Genomic DNA, 15,420 nt, shown 5'->3' with positions numbered 1-15,420 from the left:
AAGTCGAAGGATTAGCTGATACAGGAGCAAGTATAACCGTTATTAGCTCAGTCAAGCTACTTGACAAAGTTGGTTTGAAAATTCATCCTTTACCTATGCGTATATCTACGGCTGATGGTACTCCTCACAGCTGTCTAGGATACGTTAACGTGCCTTATACTTATCGATCATCTACTCACATTATACCCACTGTTATAGTTCCTGAACTAACCAAAGACTTGATACTAGGAGTTGACTTTCTAAATCGATTCGGGTTTCGTTTAACCGTCCCCTCTGATATCCCCGTCTCTGGATTACCAGCTGAAACGAGGGACTCAGATATGACCATGAATCCTCTTAGCTGTATAGAAAATTATTTTGGAGAAAGAACCGAAGGAATTTGTCTTAGTCTTGAACCAAACGAACCGAATCATACTAATATGAAGTTAGAAAACCCACCTGATGAAAGTTTAGAAATGCCAACCATCGAAATTCCCGAATTTACCTGGAAAAACCCAGACGATATTTCTACTGAGCATAAACTAACCGAGTCACAAAAGGCGACTCTTTTTGAGGCTGTACAGGAGCTGCCTGCAACTCAAAACGGAAAATTAGGAAGGACATCGATTCTCGAACATCACATCGAACTTATTCCAGGTACTAAACCCAAAAAAGTGCCGTATTATCGTTGGTCACCAGCAGTTGAAAAGGTCATCGATCAAGAAGTAGAACGGATGTTGGCTTTAGGAGTTATTAAAGAATGCCATACGGCGATTGACTTTCTTAACCCTTTGTTGCCTATTAAAAAAGCTAATGGTAAATGGCGAATCTGCCTAGATTCGCGCAATCTGAATCAGTGCACCAAACGAGATGAGTTTCCGTTCCCCAATATGATGGGTATACTTCAGAGAATCGAGAAATCGAAATACTTTTCTGTGATCGACTTATCTGAATCGTATTATCAAATTCCCTTGGATGCGAGCTCGAAATTAAAAACGGCATTTAGAACTAATAAAAATATCTATTACTTTGAAGTTATGGCTTTCGGCTTACGAAACGCTCCTGCATGTATGCAAAGATGCATGTCAATTGTGTTAGGTCATGATCTGGAACCCTGGGTCTATGTATATCTGGATGATATCATCATTCTGTCCAATAGTTTCGATGAACACGTTAGACTCATACGCGTAGTGGCCGAGCGCTTGACGCGCGCCGGTCTAACGATTAACTTAGAGAAGAGCAAGTTTTGTAAGACTCACATTCGATATCTAGGCTACGTACTATCCGAAGAAGGTCTCTCGATGGACGTGAGCAAAATACAACCGATTTTAGATTACCCAGCACCGAAATCAGTAAAAGAAGTCCGAAGACTTCTTGGCTTAGCTGGTTTCTACCAAAAGTTTATCGCCATGTACTCAGAAATAGCTACGCCAATAACGAACATACTCAAGAAACATAAGAAGAAATTTGAATGGGATAAAGAAGCCGACGAGGCGCTGGTTCGTTTGAAAACCGCGCTCGTAACGGCCCCAGTATTAGCTAACCCGAATTTCGCAGAAACCTTCATTATCGAGAGTGATAGCTCAGATCTGGCTATAGGAGCTGTTCTTGTACAGATTCAAAACGGGGAACGACGTCCCCTTGCGTATTTCTCGAAGAAGTTGTCTAGTACCCAGCGTAGGTACAGCGCAACGGAACGAGAATGTTTGGCCGTCTTGATGAGCATCGAGCATTTTAAACATTTTGTAGAGGGTAGCCGTTTCATCGTACAAACCGATGCTATGAGCTTAACTTTCCTTCGTACTATGTCAATCGAAAGTAAATCTCCGAGGATTGCCAGATGGGCACTAAAACTGTCCAAATACGATATGGTTCTCGAGTATCGGAAAGGCTCTGAGAATATCCCCGCGGATTTCTTATCAAGGATAGTAAATTTGATTGATGTAAAAAGCACAGATAGTTACACTGAGGGTTTGATGCAAATGGTTCAAAAATATCCGTCAAAGTACCCGGATTTTCAAATGAAGGATGGTCAAATCTATAAATATATCTCAAACGTCTCAGATCTACCTGAAGATTCAGATTTTCGGTGGAAGCTAGTCGTCCCGCTTAGTGGGAGAAATAGCGTTGTAAAATCCATCCATGAGGAGGCGCATTTCGGGTTTTTAAAAACCTTAAGTAAGGTCCGCGAACGATTCTATTGGCCCCGTATGGCCTCGGACGTCAAACGATTCTGCTATTCTTGCTTGGTCTGTAAAGAGTCGAAAGTACCTAACGTCAGGGTGCAGCCCATCTGTGGAAAGCAGAAATTGTGTTCACGGCCATGGGAAATGATTACCATGGACTTCCTTGGCCCGTATCCGCGTTCTAAGAAAGGAAACATATGGCTTTTGGTGGTATGTGACACCTTCTCCAAATTCGTCATGGTACAGTGTATGCGATCTGCAACTGCCCCTGCAGTTTGCTCTTATGTCGAAAGTCTAATATTCAACCTATTCGGTGCGCCAGCAGTATGCATTACGGATAATGCACAGGTTTTTAAATCGTCTCTATTCCTAAATCTACTAAATCGATATTCGGTAACACACTGGAACTTGGCAGTGTATCATCCGGGACCCAACCCTACCGAACGCGTTAATAGGGTCATTGTGACCGCGATAAGGTGTACCCTTAATCGGAAAAAGGATCACCGCGACTGGGATGAGTCCGTCCATCAAATAGCGCGCGCGATAAGGACTCATTCCCACGATAGCATTGGTTTTTCGCCGTATTTTGTCAACTTTGGACGGAATATGATCAGCAACGGAGCTGAATATGATCAAATACAAAGTCGTGGAAGAAATGAATCGATATCTCCGGATCAGCACGGTATTGAAATGCAAAAATTGTTCGCGATAGTTAAAGAAAATTTGTCGAAAGCTTACAAACAATATCAACAATCTTATAACACGCGAAGCAACGCGAAACATACCTTCGAAATAGGTGAAATCGTTTTTAAAAAGAACGTAAATCTGTCGGATAAGTCCAAAAACTACGTCGGAAAATTCGGCACGAAATTTGATAAAGTTCGAATTCGCGAGATTCTCGGTACCAACACGTATGTGCTGGAGGATTTAACTGGTAACCGTATCGGCGGCGCGTATCACGGTTCTTTTCTCAAGAAAGCGTAAAATCGAAAAGCTATGACGGTGCCATCGTAAGATGCACAAAAACAATCCGCACAAAATACTCGAGGGTTTCATAAATTTTCCGACGTCGAGATGTAACGTTTCCTCCGTTGATGATTCTTCGCGAAAATAAACATCGAACGTCGAATAATGGTCATTTAACAAATCCGTATTTTTTCCGTCTTGTTTATTTTATCAATAGCCACTTATTTCACACACATTCATCCGTAGTAAGTAACTTCTTCTTTCCGTATTCATTTCATTATATTTTTAGCTGAAATAGAGAATATTAGCTGTGAATAATTGAATATACCAACCAGTTTAGCGCATTTCCTGAATTTTTCATCAAAGATCCAACCATTCGTCTTAATCTTTTCGCTTATTTTGATTCATTTGACGTTTACAGCATTGTGAGTGCCTTGAAGCTTTTAACGAAAGTCTCCACTCAGTATTAGCAAATTAGCTGTGAGTGAATGAGGTTGCCAGTAACTATTTGATTCTAGTATTTAGGTGCTCAGAAATTAACTGAGGTAATTTAGATTATTTGGAAATGTTTTCTCAGTAAAAGTCTGAGGTGAAAGAAAAAAATAATTAGAATAAAAATTAATCGGTATGCTCGAAAATTTTCGGGAGAAATAGGAAAGAAAAAATTCAGATATGTCTGATTAAAAAAAAAAAAAATTTGGAAAAAATTCTACTCAAAGATTTTTGAGAACTTCGGAAAAATAAAGAGGATTATAAATGTAATAATAGTAGCAAGAATTCATATTACCAAGAGTGAAATTATCGTTTATTGTTGTGGAGTAGTTTTGGAGTTGACGTTCAGATCTAACAAATAAAAATTTTGAAATTTTTAATTTCAAAATTTTTATTTCCCTACCTTGCTCGAAATGTAACATGATGGTTTGTCTTCAACTAGGTTGGCCATTTGACCCAATTGGCCGTCTTATTATCTGCTTTTTAACGCGCCACCTATTGGTCCCTAGAAGTACTACTGGTCGTGAAAGTTATTTCTGAGTTCCGCACAAGATCTCATTCAGTTTTTCTGACGTTAACTAAGAAGGCAAAAGATGGGCATGTTAGTGGGAAATGGTTTTTCAAGGTCATGAAGCCTCCCAAATTTTGTAAGGGAGAAGAGAATAGCCCCCATTTAGAGTAGGGATCATGAGTAAAGAGAGATGTATTTTCCATAGCAGGCGATACTCTAGGGTATTGTTTGACGCAATTGGGTTTCCTTTTTCAATTTTTGGAAGACCGTCAACCAGACAACTGGTAGTTCCAAATTAGTGGTGCTGTGAGAGTGAACTAGTGTATCCTTTGTAAGTCATACACGTGACTTTTTTATAAAGCGAAACTTAAAACCTTAAAGCTATTTTCTAGGTTTCCGAAATTAGTCAGTTAACCACAAGTGTATAAAACTCTAAGTGGAAGTCAGCTAAATAGAGTATTGTGAGTTAAAAGTTGTATATCTAATAAAATGTAAATTAATGTTTCGCTTAAATAACTAGATACAGCTCAGAAAAGGATAGCTAGACGCACCATTTTAAGCTAGCAATATTGTGGAATACAAGTCACTGGTAAGATTATTTTGGCGATGATTAGGCGAAATTCAAGAATTTAATTATTAATTCTGATGTTGAACAGGAAGTTCCCACTGCTCAACGTGGGTGTGCACGTGGAGGCACAATATACCTTCTTTTGTTGGATGAAACCTACACAATGGGGTGAGTTTTTTTGATCACTAGTTAGATTTCCTATCAAGAGATGGCACTTATCAAAATGGTTCCTTTGGACAAAAATTTGTATGGAAAAATTGAGAGTTACCTTTTTTAAATTTTTTTGGCGTAACTGGCACACTTTTTTGAAGCTTCCAAAGGTTCCCACACATTTTCCGGATCGTTTGCACCCGGTGCTGGTATCGAACGAGGTGGTGAAAATTGATAAAATCGCGAAAAACTGTCGGTGAGAGAGTATTTTTTTTTTGTTTTGGTTTTCTATTCTAGGGCCGGCAGGGCTGCCAATTGAAATATTATTTTTTACAAATTGTTTTTTTCAGGCATTTTATTTATAAAGTTTTTATGTGCCGGAGATATTTTTCCTAGCTTTGGGTTAGTATGAGGGGGATGACAGTTGGAATATATGTTTCGATTTTGTAAAATTTTATCAATTTGACACATTCACATGCAAATGTAGGATTTGCCTTTTTTCGGTGAATTCCTACTGTTTTCAGTAAATTGTCATGGCAGATATCAAGCTATAATTTGCGAATCCGTGGTGGTTCTGTACTAGGGCGTTTGTGAATAGAGTATTCTCAATCAAGGGTTTTGAAGGTGATTAGGCTTGAGTCAGTTATAAACAATTTTATTTGGTGCAGTTTTGTACACAAAATATTTAAAAGGGAATGCTTTGAATGTCAGTTATTTTAAATTGATGTTTACGATGAATAAAGATTATGATCTCTTCAGGCTAGCTTAGAATTCAATTTTAGAACAGACAAAAAATCTAAAAATATTTTGTAATAGTAACATATATGTTCGAAAAAACCTCGTTTTCTGGATTATAATTATGGACTTCCGAAGTAAAATTGTGTACTGGCGTGATAATATTATTTTTGTGTATAGAGCTCACTTGGAGACGGCGTTCGATATGGGACGCAGAAACTAGTTGCAGGTACCATTTTGTTTGGATATACTTGAGACATGTCTCAATGGCGCACGGACAAAACGAGAGAGATAGAATTGGAGCAACCAATATTGGTCAACTGGCAGGTTTACATAATAAACTTTTCTAAACCTAAATAGTTTATTGCAACTGACAGGCTACTTTAAAGTTAGTTAATTTCAAAATAATAAATTTACAAAATAATATTTTTTAAATTATAAAAAGTTTTTAAAAAAGTTTGCTTTGGCATCCATGCTTCACACACGTTTTTCGTTTTGCTTTATTCCACATTTTATTCACGCTTTGAAATTTGTGCGTTATAAATAAACATTATAACCCTCACACAAACATTTCACTATACACGCTCCCGATCCTGATTTTGGTGTCTAGTAATTATCAATCATATTATTTTGTTTGGCAAATCAGCTAACAATAATATCAATGATTTTATTATGTCAGAATCGGAGGCACAATGCGGTATAAATACTTAAAAATGCTAAAGTTAAACTATTCGACGTGGTTTTTTCACCACAAAAATATATCGTGAAAATGGAGTATTGTTCAGTCCTTTTTCAGTAAGAAAAAGTCTCCTTAAAATGGATACTGCTGTCAATGAATAGTATCGTAGACGTGTAAGTGCATAAATTTGTAGCTTCCGGTCAAACATACACAAGAAGCTACTAGACATTCGGTTCCTCACATTCAAAACACTATAGCTTCCATATTTGGACATTTCATAGGATTGTTTCAAGTAGAAGTGCTTCAACAGTATATTCAACACAGCAAAATAACTGCAGAATCCTCAACAGCACTTAAAATAGAAGACAAAAATATTACCCGAAACAGAATGCGTATTTTTTATGTAAATTTACATCTTTACAGGAATAAAAACTCTAAACATTGTTAAAATAGAATTTTTTTGAATATTACATGACATGGATCCCATTTGTGTGATGAAAATATAAAATGGAATCCAAATACAATTGCCATGTAAATATTGGGTTATAAGATTTCAGACCAAACAACTGATATTTCCTTTAAAAAGTTTTTAAAAAATACAAAACTGTTTACTATTTATATCGCTGCCTAAACATAACTTAACTGTTGAGTTAAATTTTGTTTCGTGTAATAATCGGGTTTTAAGATTTTGTTTTAATTGTTCATCTTCGATTTATCCAAGCAATCCAAAATTGCGAATTGTATCAAAAAGATTGTGGCAAACTTCATAAACAAACAAGATCGTCGCCCGGGACGATGCATATTAGACCCGTGCTGGATGAGGAAAAAGATTTCACCCTTATTTACGTACCTACTGGCTTTTCATCGAACACGATCCTCACGGCAGCCTCGGAAGGCGGATAACTGTGCCATGTGGAAATTATTGTTCAAAGGAAAAGTACCAAACGTAAGTGTAATATCTATGCCTTTTTCAGTGGCTTTGTATGTTTCTCTCCATTGTACCTTTGATTTTCGCAGGAGTTTGAATTATTTGCTACGAGATGAACGCTAAGGGTCGTAAAAAAAAACAATCGGTCTAAATATGAAAAAAAAAAACCCAGCGAATCCCTGAGTGGCTCCAGTCACTGTATAAAAGGGAAGCCGAAGTATCCCGTTTCTGGCAAATTAAAGGTAAGTTTACTATATGGTAGGCACCTGAACATAGTGATGAAACTGATATGATTTCTACAAAAATTTCCATATTTTTGTCATAATAATATAAATGATTGTAAATGCTTATTAGTAAAACTTATTTCATTGCATTTAAATAAAATCACAATTTTGTATCAGAATTACGTCTACAGCTCAGAATAAACTTTCAAAATCAAAACATTTAGCAAATTTTAGATCGATTATTTAGAATTCGAATAACGATAGCTTTAATTAAATAAGTGTTATATTTTTATTTAAAAAAAGGCAGGATTTTGTTCATGAAATAAGAAATGTGAATGTTATAATAATTGATAATAGAATAATAAAATTAATACAATTTAATACATACCGAGTTGAAAATGAACCCAATCAAAGAAGGTTGTAATAACTTTTATAAACGAGAACTTTTAAATGAATGCTTTATTAACCTCACTTAAATAGTCATCAACTTTCATTACCTTGTTCTTATCATAACTCATCTTGTTCATTTCAGAATCACACGGAAAAAAATTAACGGAACTCATACGATCTGGTTGTAAATGATAAGACTAGGTAAAATAACCAGGTCCTTTACTAATCAATCAGGGTTAGAAAATATATCTTTTTTCTTAATTTTCTTTTGCAGGAATTCACCCTGAAGATTGATTAATAATAATAACAACCGAGTCTAATAAGCGAGCCATAAGGGTTAGTGAAACATGAACTGGAAAAAAAGAAAAAAAAAATGATATAATTGAGGCATGTTCGGGAAAAGGAAGAAGTCTTGGAGCTTGGAAATGCACTTTTCCAAAGTGGAAACCAGCGTTCTCATTATGGATCTAGTTTCCGATTCTAATCACGCTCTGGTTACAGATTAATTCATTGTGCTTCGCGTTCGATATAGAACTTGAATAACAGAAAACACTTTATTTTAATATTCCATTCGTTTAAATAAATGCATGTCGAATACTGGCTTAATTTTTTTAAATCTGAAATTAAAAAAAATACCAATAATAATTACGGATAGGTCTCAATTTTGTTTTGAATCTTAACAATTCATTTGAAAGCAGCCTGGAAAAATGAAAATGACAAGAAGCATCATAAATGACGGAATTTTACATAAGAAAATCGTGTTCTGTGTCATGTAATATTAGGGGTTTTCATTTTCAGTGCTTTTAAGGATTCAGATTTTTTTATGTACTCAAACCGTTTGCGCGATCATTCAAACAGTGCCATACACGATGTAAATCGTATTAACAGCGACAGAATTTATTCGAATTTTACCACATTTGCAAAAACGAATGTTGAAAAGTTCTTTTTTTGAATTCCCTAAAAAAAATAAACTTTCTTTTTAATACAGATAAGAAAATGCGTGAAAATTTATATTTCGTAATTAGATTTTAATGTTTTACCTTCCTCAAACTAAACTTTGAGTTTCATTTCTTGACCTTGCAACAAAAAAAATCAATTTATAAAGTGTTCCAAGTTTAGCGTGTAAAATCAAATTGGAAAATCTAAATCATAACAAAACGGATAAAATTTTCTCTCTTTCAACTGATTCCCTCTCTCAAATGAGAGGGAACTAGTGGCGGCTCCAAGCGGTCGTTATGTGCGGGCGCTTGCCGACACAGGCCATTGTCTTCGACGTTCTGCAACTGGTTACCCTATCCGTTCAAAGGGAAATCCTCGGAACTCATTGGTTCTCGCAGACGAATTAACGTGAGACTCAGCCTAAATTGAACGAATTTCCCGCGTTATTTCCGGTCTCAGTAGGCGCTCCTCGTAAGATCGATCGGCCATTGCTACTACCGCTACCGCATGGGCGGTGTCGGAATTATTGGCATCGTCAAGTCACTCGAGCTTCTCGCCGAAATATGCTCGAACGGCCGGTTTGCGTCGCAGCTGTGGAAAAACATCGCCATCAAACAACCGTTCTCGACCTCACCGAGAATTAAACATCGAACCACGTGGTTACCAGTTTTCTCAAAAGGAAGCAGACGAATAAGAACAGGTGTGCTAGCATGTAAGTTGAACCTATGTACATGAGACATTACGTGACGTCACGATTAGGCAGGATGCTATTTGGTCAGACCAATATAACTTTTGTCAAACTATCTGCCTGTTTGGTCTACTAGAAAGACGGTTGACGAATCTTTCAAGGGGGGTTTTTGCTTTGATTATTTCAAAAATTGCACCGCTGTGGAGATTGCATCTTGATTTATTCCCGGGTGAAGTTTTAGGACCCTTTGAGGTTTTGTTGGAAGAGCTGAACGTGTATTGAGTGTGTTAGAACAAATTTCAACCGCCCTGAGAGGGAGGCTTAAGCCGGGCACCCTGAAAACACGCACCCGCAGCCCTTCTATACTGAGGGTGGCGCTTAAGCTGCGGAGTGTTGAACAGATTCATTCGTTACAAAACCATGTCAAAAACCGACTTCGAAATTTCAAAAATTATGAAAGGAATGTTTCACTCACCGAAAAAAGTCAATAAGTAAAAACAGTTTAAAATAAAGGAAGTGACAAATTATTTAATTTAAAAAAAGTGTCCAAATTATTTTTTTTTCCATTTCTTTTATTTTTCTGGTTAAAATTCAACGAAAACACATCGTAATCATTTCCAAAATATTATTTATTATGTTCTTTTCAAGTGCAACAATGGTTAAAAAGAAATTGTTTCTGATATAAAAAAACAATTAATATTCCAAAAAAAAAACAGGGGCAAATTAAGTGTCCAGATCAGTACAGCTTCAAATAAATCAAACTGAAGGCAAACAAGAACGATTTAATAATGGGTATGGCCTCCTTTAGCCTTCAACACCTCCTGCAAGCGCTTCGGCATACTTTCAACAAGGTTGTGGAAGTGTTGTGGGTCGAGTTCTTCCCACGCACGCTCCAGGGCATCAAAATAAGTATTTTTATTGGTCACATCAGTCTTATCAATCCAAGCATCGAGGATGGCCCACAGATTTTCGATGGGGTTCAGATCAGGACTTTGTGGGGGTTTGATACGGCAGGAACGAAAAATTGACTTCGTCAGCTTGGCCGTATGCTTCGGATCGTTATCCTGCCGGAAAACGAAGCGCTCTTCGAGGCCCGTCTTGATGAGGGATACTTCGAGGTTTTCCCGCAGGATATTGCAATATGTCTCAGCTGACGCAGATTCCGTCAATTTTTACCAAACTGCCCACCCCACCTCAAGAAAAGCACCCCCACACCATCACGTTACCTCCTCCGTGCTTGACTGTTCCTTGGATATGACGGTCTTGGAGCTCCTCGCCCGTTTTGCGCCACACACGATCCCGCTTCTTCCGGTTAAATAGCTCGAATTTGGATTCGTCGGTCCACAACACTGTTTTCCTGTATTCGAGCGGTTTATCGTCGTGTTTCTTAGTGAACTTGAGCCGCTTAGCCTTGTTCACCTAGCTGATGTAAGGTCTTCTCACTGCGATCCTGCTATGGTAATTCTTCGCATGGATGCGGCGACGAACAGTACGACGCGATACAGAAGGTTGGAGCTCTTCCTGTATCTGCCGGATCGCAATTTTAGGTTTTTCCTCACCTCAAGAATTATTTTCTTGTCCGTTCTGGCATCTGTCTTAGGATTCCGTCCTCTTCCCGGACGATCCACCACCGATCCAAACGTTTTCATCTTCGTCTAGATTTTTGAAACCGCTGTCTTGCTGATACCGCTGTCCAGAGCCAAGCCAGTTGTTTAACGTCAAAATACACAAAACAAACAAATTCGAGGGGGCTCGCGATGGAAACTTATCGAAATTATATTGATTTTTGAATTGGACACTTTATTTTGCCCATTATTTTTTTGGAATATAAACTGTATTTTTTTTTCTATCAGAAAAACCTTCTTTTTACCAGCGCAACATTAACAAAAATTGAAAAGAACATAATAAACAATATTTTAAAAATGATTACGATGTATTTTCGTCGAATTTTAACCAGGAAAATAAAAGAAATGGACAAAAAATAATTTGGACACTTTATTTTGCCCCTCACTGTAACTCTTATTGCAATTATCTAGCAGTAAATTGAACCCGTCTATTTTAGAGCGGCATTAGTTTCATTATTAATTAGTTCATAAACGATTAGGGGGCATCCATAAATTACGTAACGCTCCTAGGGGGGGGGAGGGAGTAAGCTCTAGCGTTACGAATTGTGACATAGGGGAGGGGGGGAGGTATGCTCATCGTTACGTAACGATTTTGTTCCTAAAAAATTTCAGTTTTATTGTAGCTTTTTTGATATCATGTAATTTTTGCTGAATGATTTGCAAACCAAAATCAGCTTAAAATTTGTTAGCTTTAACAAGATTGAAACTGATTTGTTACCATTCCTATTTAAAGATTCTAAGATAGACTAAATATGTCTTGGATATCCGTGAATTAACCGTTGGAAAACCGAATATAAGGTACATTTACTCCCAAGAACTCAATCCATCCTTAAGATGGAAATTTTACTATTTTTTCTCAATTGATTTTGATTATTCTGTTCAGCTGTTTTATTTATTCCGACGAATATTACCAAATGGAGTATATTTTGCATAACAAGTTATGCTGCTTGAACAAAATAAAGTATACAAGGTAGATCACCAGTTAACAAGCACAGAGCAACTCGTAATAAGACATTTATTTTACTTTATTAGAGAGTTATCATCGATGAATACTAAAGAAGCGAATTGGATGGACAACAATTCCGTTTTAAAGAACATTAAAAAAAATCATCGAACACTGCGAAAATCAGTGTTAAAAATCATTAGAAGATGGGGGGGGGGGGGTAATTGTCAGCGTTACGTAATTTTTATAGGGGGGTATGTCGAAGCGTTACGATTTGTGACATACGGGGGGGAGGGGGTAAAAAAAGTGCATTTTTTGCGTTACGTAATTTATGGATGCCGCCTTACGCTTTTTCGAAAACTGGGTTCTTGAAAATTCAATTTGTAACTTTTGAACGGCGCAATAGATGGAACTGTTTCAAGTCAATTTTCGACGTATTTTTTGGATGTCAGCATTTGAAATTTTACACACTTTAAAAAAAAAATTGTTCGTGCTTGTACGTTATTTAACATTGGATTAAGAAGAAAATTTATGCAGAGAAGTTTTAAGGAACAGGCAATGGATTTCAGATATTAAATTTCATGTCAAGCGTCGACACAATATATTACCTATTCACTGTTCTTCTGATATTGACGTGATTTGATTGGAATGAAAATTTGTGCATGTGGAAAGAAGCTGTTACGGCGTTTATGAGGGTAGATGTTGCAGCGTTTATGGGGGTAGAGGAATACTCATACTGCAAAGGTAATTTTTTATTCAGTATAAGGAATATAGAGATTTTATTTTGTTGGAAAATGATCATCTTATTTAATCACATTTTCATAGTTGCTAGCGAAACTAGGTTCGCACATGACTTGATCAACTAGTACTCGTACATAGATTAAAAATGCCAGAACTTTTTCAGCACTTTTCTGGGCCGGACAATCCCGGGCTATTTTATCTGAAAACCAAAAATCTGGGCAACATCCGAGCTAATTTGGTCAAAACCCAGGAATTACTAAACAAAAAATCGAGAAATAAACCTTGAAAAAAAATCATCATCAACACTTTGAGACAGATTTTAAATCGTATTTAAGACTTCCATAAAACCATTTATGATTATTGTTATAGAACTTTCTCAAAAAATTTCGTATCGAACGCATTAAAAAAAATATATATATAACAGTTTTTTCCTGTTCGATTTGGCAAATGAGGTGAATGAATCCGGGCTTTTTTCATTGAAATCCGGGCAACCGGGCCAAACCGGACTTTTCAAAAATTTGGTTTTAAATATCCGGGCAATTTGGCAAGCATGATATAGATGCTACAGACATTGCAATCAATATCGCGTTCATACATGCTATTTTTAATCACCTAAGAAACTGCTTGCAAAGTGGTCTTTAAATAGCACGCATGACTTAAGCAGTGATGTAAGTAAAATTGTTTTATTTTTTCTTAAAGCCAAAAACATACCCCTATTTGTCAGCTTAAAACTTTGTTGCCATAAAAGATACTAAGTCGTGGTCTAGCTGACCCGGTCAACTTCGTTTTACCTTTTACGAAATAAATCGTTAGAAAATGTTTAACTTCATCTACACATCTTTAAATTATTCGTGCTCGTGAAATAGTTTTCATGAAAATCGTCTTAAAGTTTTTCGAGTTATGTTTCATTTCAAGTTGATTTTGTATGGTAGCCCCCTTTCATAAAAAGTGAGATTTTCGAGGCTATTATACAAACCTTCTCTGACCCGAAAAACCCTCGGATACAAATCGACTCATGTCACCATGCTTATATATGAGCTTCAAAAATTTGCTAAACGTATCAATTGAAAGAAACCTTATCTCGTAAATTCTGTCTAGGACCAAGGTTCTTAGATACACGAGGTTCTCCGACTTTCACAGTAAGTAGGCGAGGAGTGAGCGGGGCTCTCAATGAGTTTGTTTATTTTTTGCTCAGCTTTTCTGTGGTTTGTTGGTAAACAAACTTCATGAGTTCCGCATAGTTACATAGCCTAAATAGCCAAAAATGGCTGAATCGGGAATTCGATATTCGGAACACCTCCTGTATATATACACACCTTGTCTAGGACTAATTTTAAACTGTCTTACAAAAAAGAGTTTACTTAGTTTTAAAGCATACAAATTCACATGGGATGGGTAACAGTATCAAAAGGTCTTATTCATCAGCGAAATAAACAGAATTGAATGTGTAAAACAAAAAAAAAATTCTAGATAGATTCATGAACCGTATGAATAAATTTAGTATAAGAATAAAAATGCTCATCTAGATTGAACCCTTTTCAATTCGTCCGTCACTCGAAGCTATCGACGCTCAAACTGTCGGAAATGTAAATATAACTTTCTACAAACATCTTGTGTGTGGGTAAGCGTCGCGACGACTACTGTCGGTGCGGTTTTTTTTCCTACCACTGCGTCTGTCTCATTTTGGTTCAGCAGTAGGTACAAAGTTGTTGTTGATGTTGCTGTTATGTCGCCTCATTTCTGTCTGTCTGTCTGAACTCGGCATTTCTTTTTGGTCACTTTTGCTGTTTCGATAAATAACATAGTCTGTCTGGTTTGCGTCTAGCAGCAGCTATCTACTAGCATTCGAAGCCGTGGGGAATTAATTATGACCGTTCTACTTCGATTGTTTGCGCAAAACTAAGCAACGAACGAGTGCCCCATAAAGACTGTGGTACAAATGTTCATTCATTTATCAAACATTAACCGAAATAATTTGGCAAACTTTAATTAATTTTTATTTATACATTTTCAGAGCTGAATGACGATTACCCAACAAAATTACAAAGGTGAGCTAGCTAAATGTTTGGATTCAAATGTAAAAAAAAAAACAATGACATTTAACTCATAAAATATAGAAGTTCAGAAATCTTCAAACATAATCCCATAATCTCCCCCAACATAAATAATATGGAGTAGAGGATGGACCCGAATGGGCCTGTGGAATCATCAAAAACAAATTCTGATTTTTGTCTGATCGTTCAGTTTCCTTTTCTGATTTCTCACATCCTGATTTTGCCTTCAAATGAAAACAGAGAAAAAATATGTATTTAAATTTTTTTTTGTTAGCCAAAGAAATGTCAAGCTATCGCAAAGCAAAGAATCAACTGTGAAAAGTGAGCTCTATAAATATAAGCTCTACGTGTCTTGAATCTTTTTTATAAGATAGCAGCTAGAAGCAGCGACGTAGAAAGTAAGGAAAAAAGAAGTCAGCATCTTTAAGAATACAAATTTCGCTCGAAGTTTTGAATGAATACCATTTGGCATGTTATCTCAAAGCCGTAGCATAAATTTTCTTCGTCTGATTGGAAGAAGAGCGAGCAGACTGACGGGAAAGAAAACTTGAGTTCAAATCAAGAAGCTAGAGGCGATCTTCAGATGAGCTCGGCTTCAACCGGTTCCTCATGTTAATTCGGC

The 15,420-nt window shown here is 36.7% G+C and overlaps 1 protein-coding gene across 3 annotated transcripts in view; it reads left to right on the top strand.

The window, feature by feature from the left end:
* Window positions 1-15,420, top strand: part of LOC129751237 (semaphorin-1A) — a 213,984-nt gene that overhangs the window by 25,091 nt on the left and 173,473 nt on the right. For all 3 annotated transcript variants that reach the window (XM_055746614.1, XM_055746613.1, XM_055746615.1), the window contains exon 2: window positions 14,759-14,792. The gene's annotated coding sequence lies outside the window, so the exon portion shown is untranslated. The remainder of the gene's footprint in view (window positions 1-14,758; window positions 14,793-15,420) is intronic.

This window comes from Uranotaenia lowii, chromosome 3 (assembly GCF_029784155.1).
Source record: "Uranotaenia lowii strain MFRU-FL chromosome 3, ASM2978415v1, whole genome shotgun sequence".
Lineage (NCBI taxonomy): Eukaryota > Metazoa > Arthropoda > Insecta > Diptera > Culicidae > Uranotaenia > Uranotaenia lowii.
The sequence above is the reverse complement of the archived record's forward strand: the minus strand, read 5'-3'. Positions and strand labels throughout refer to the sequence as shown.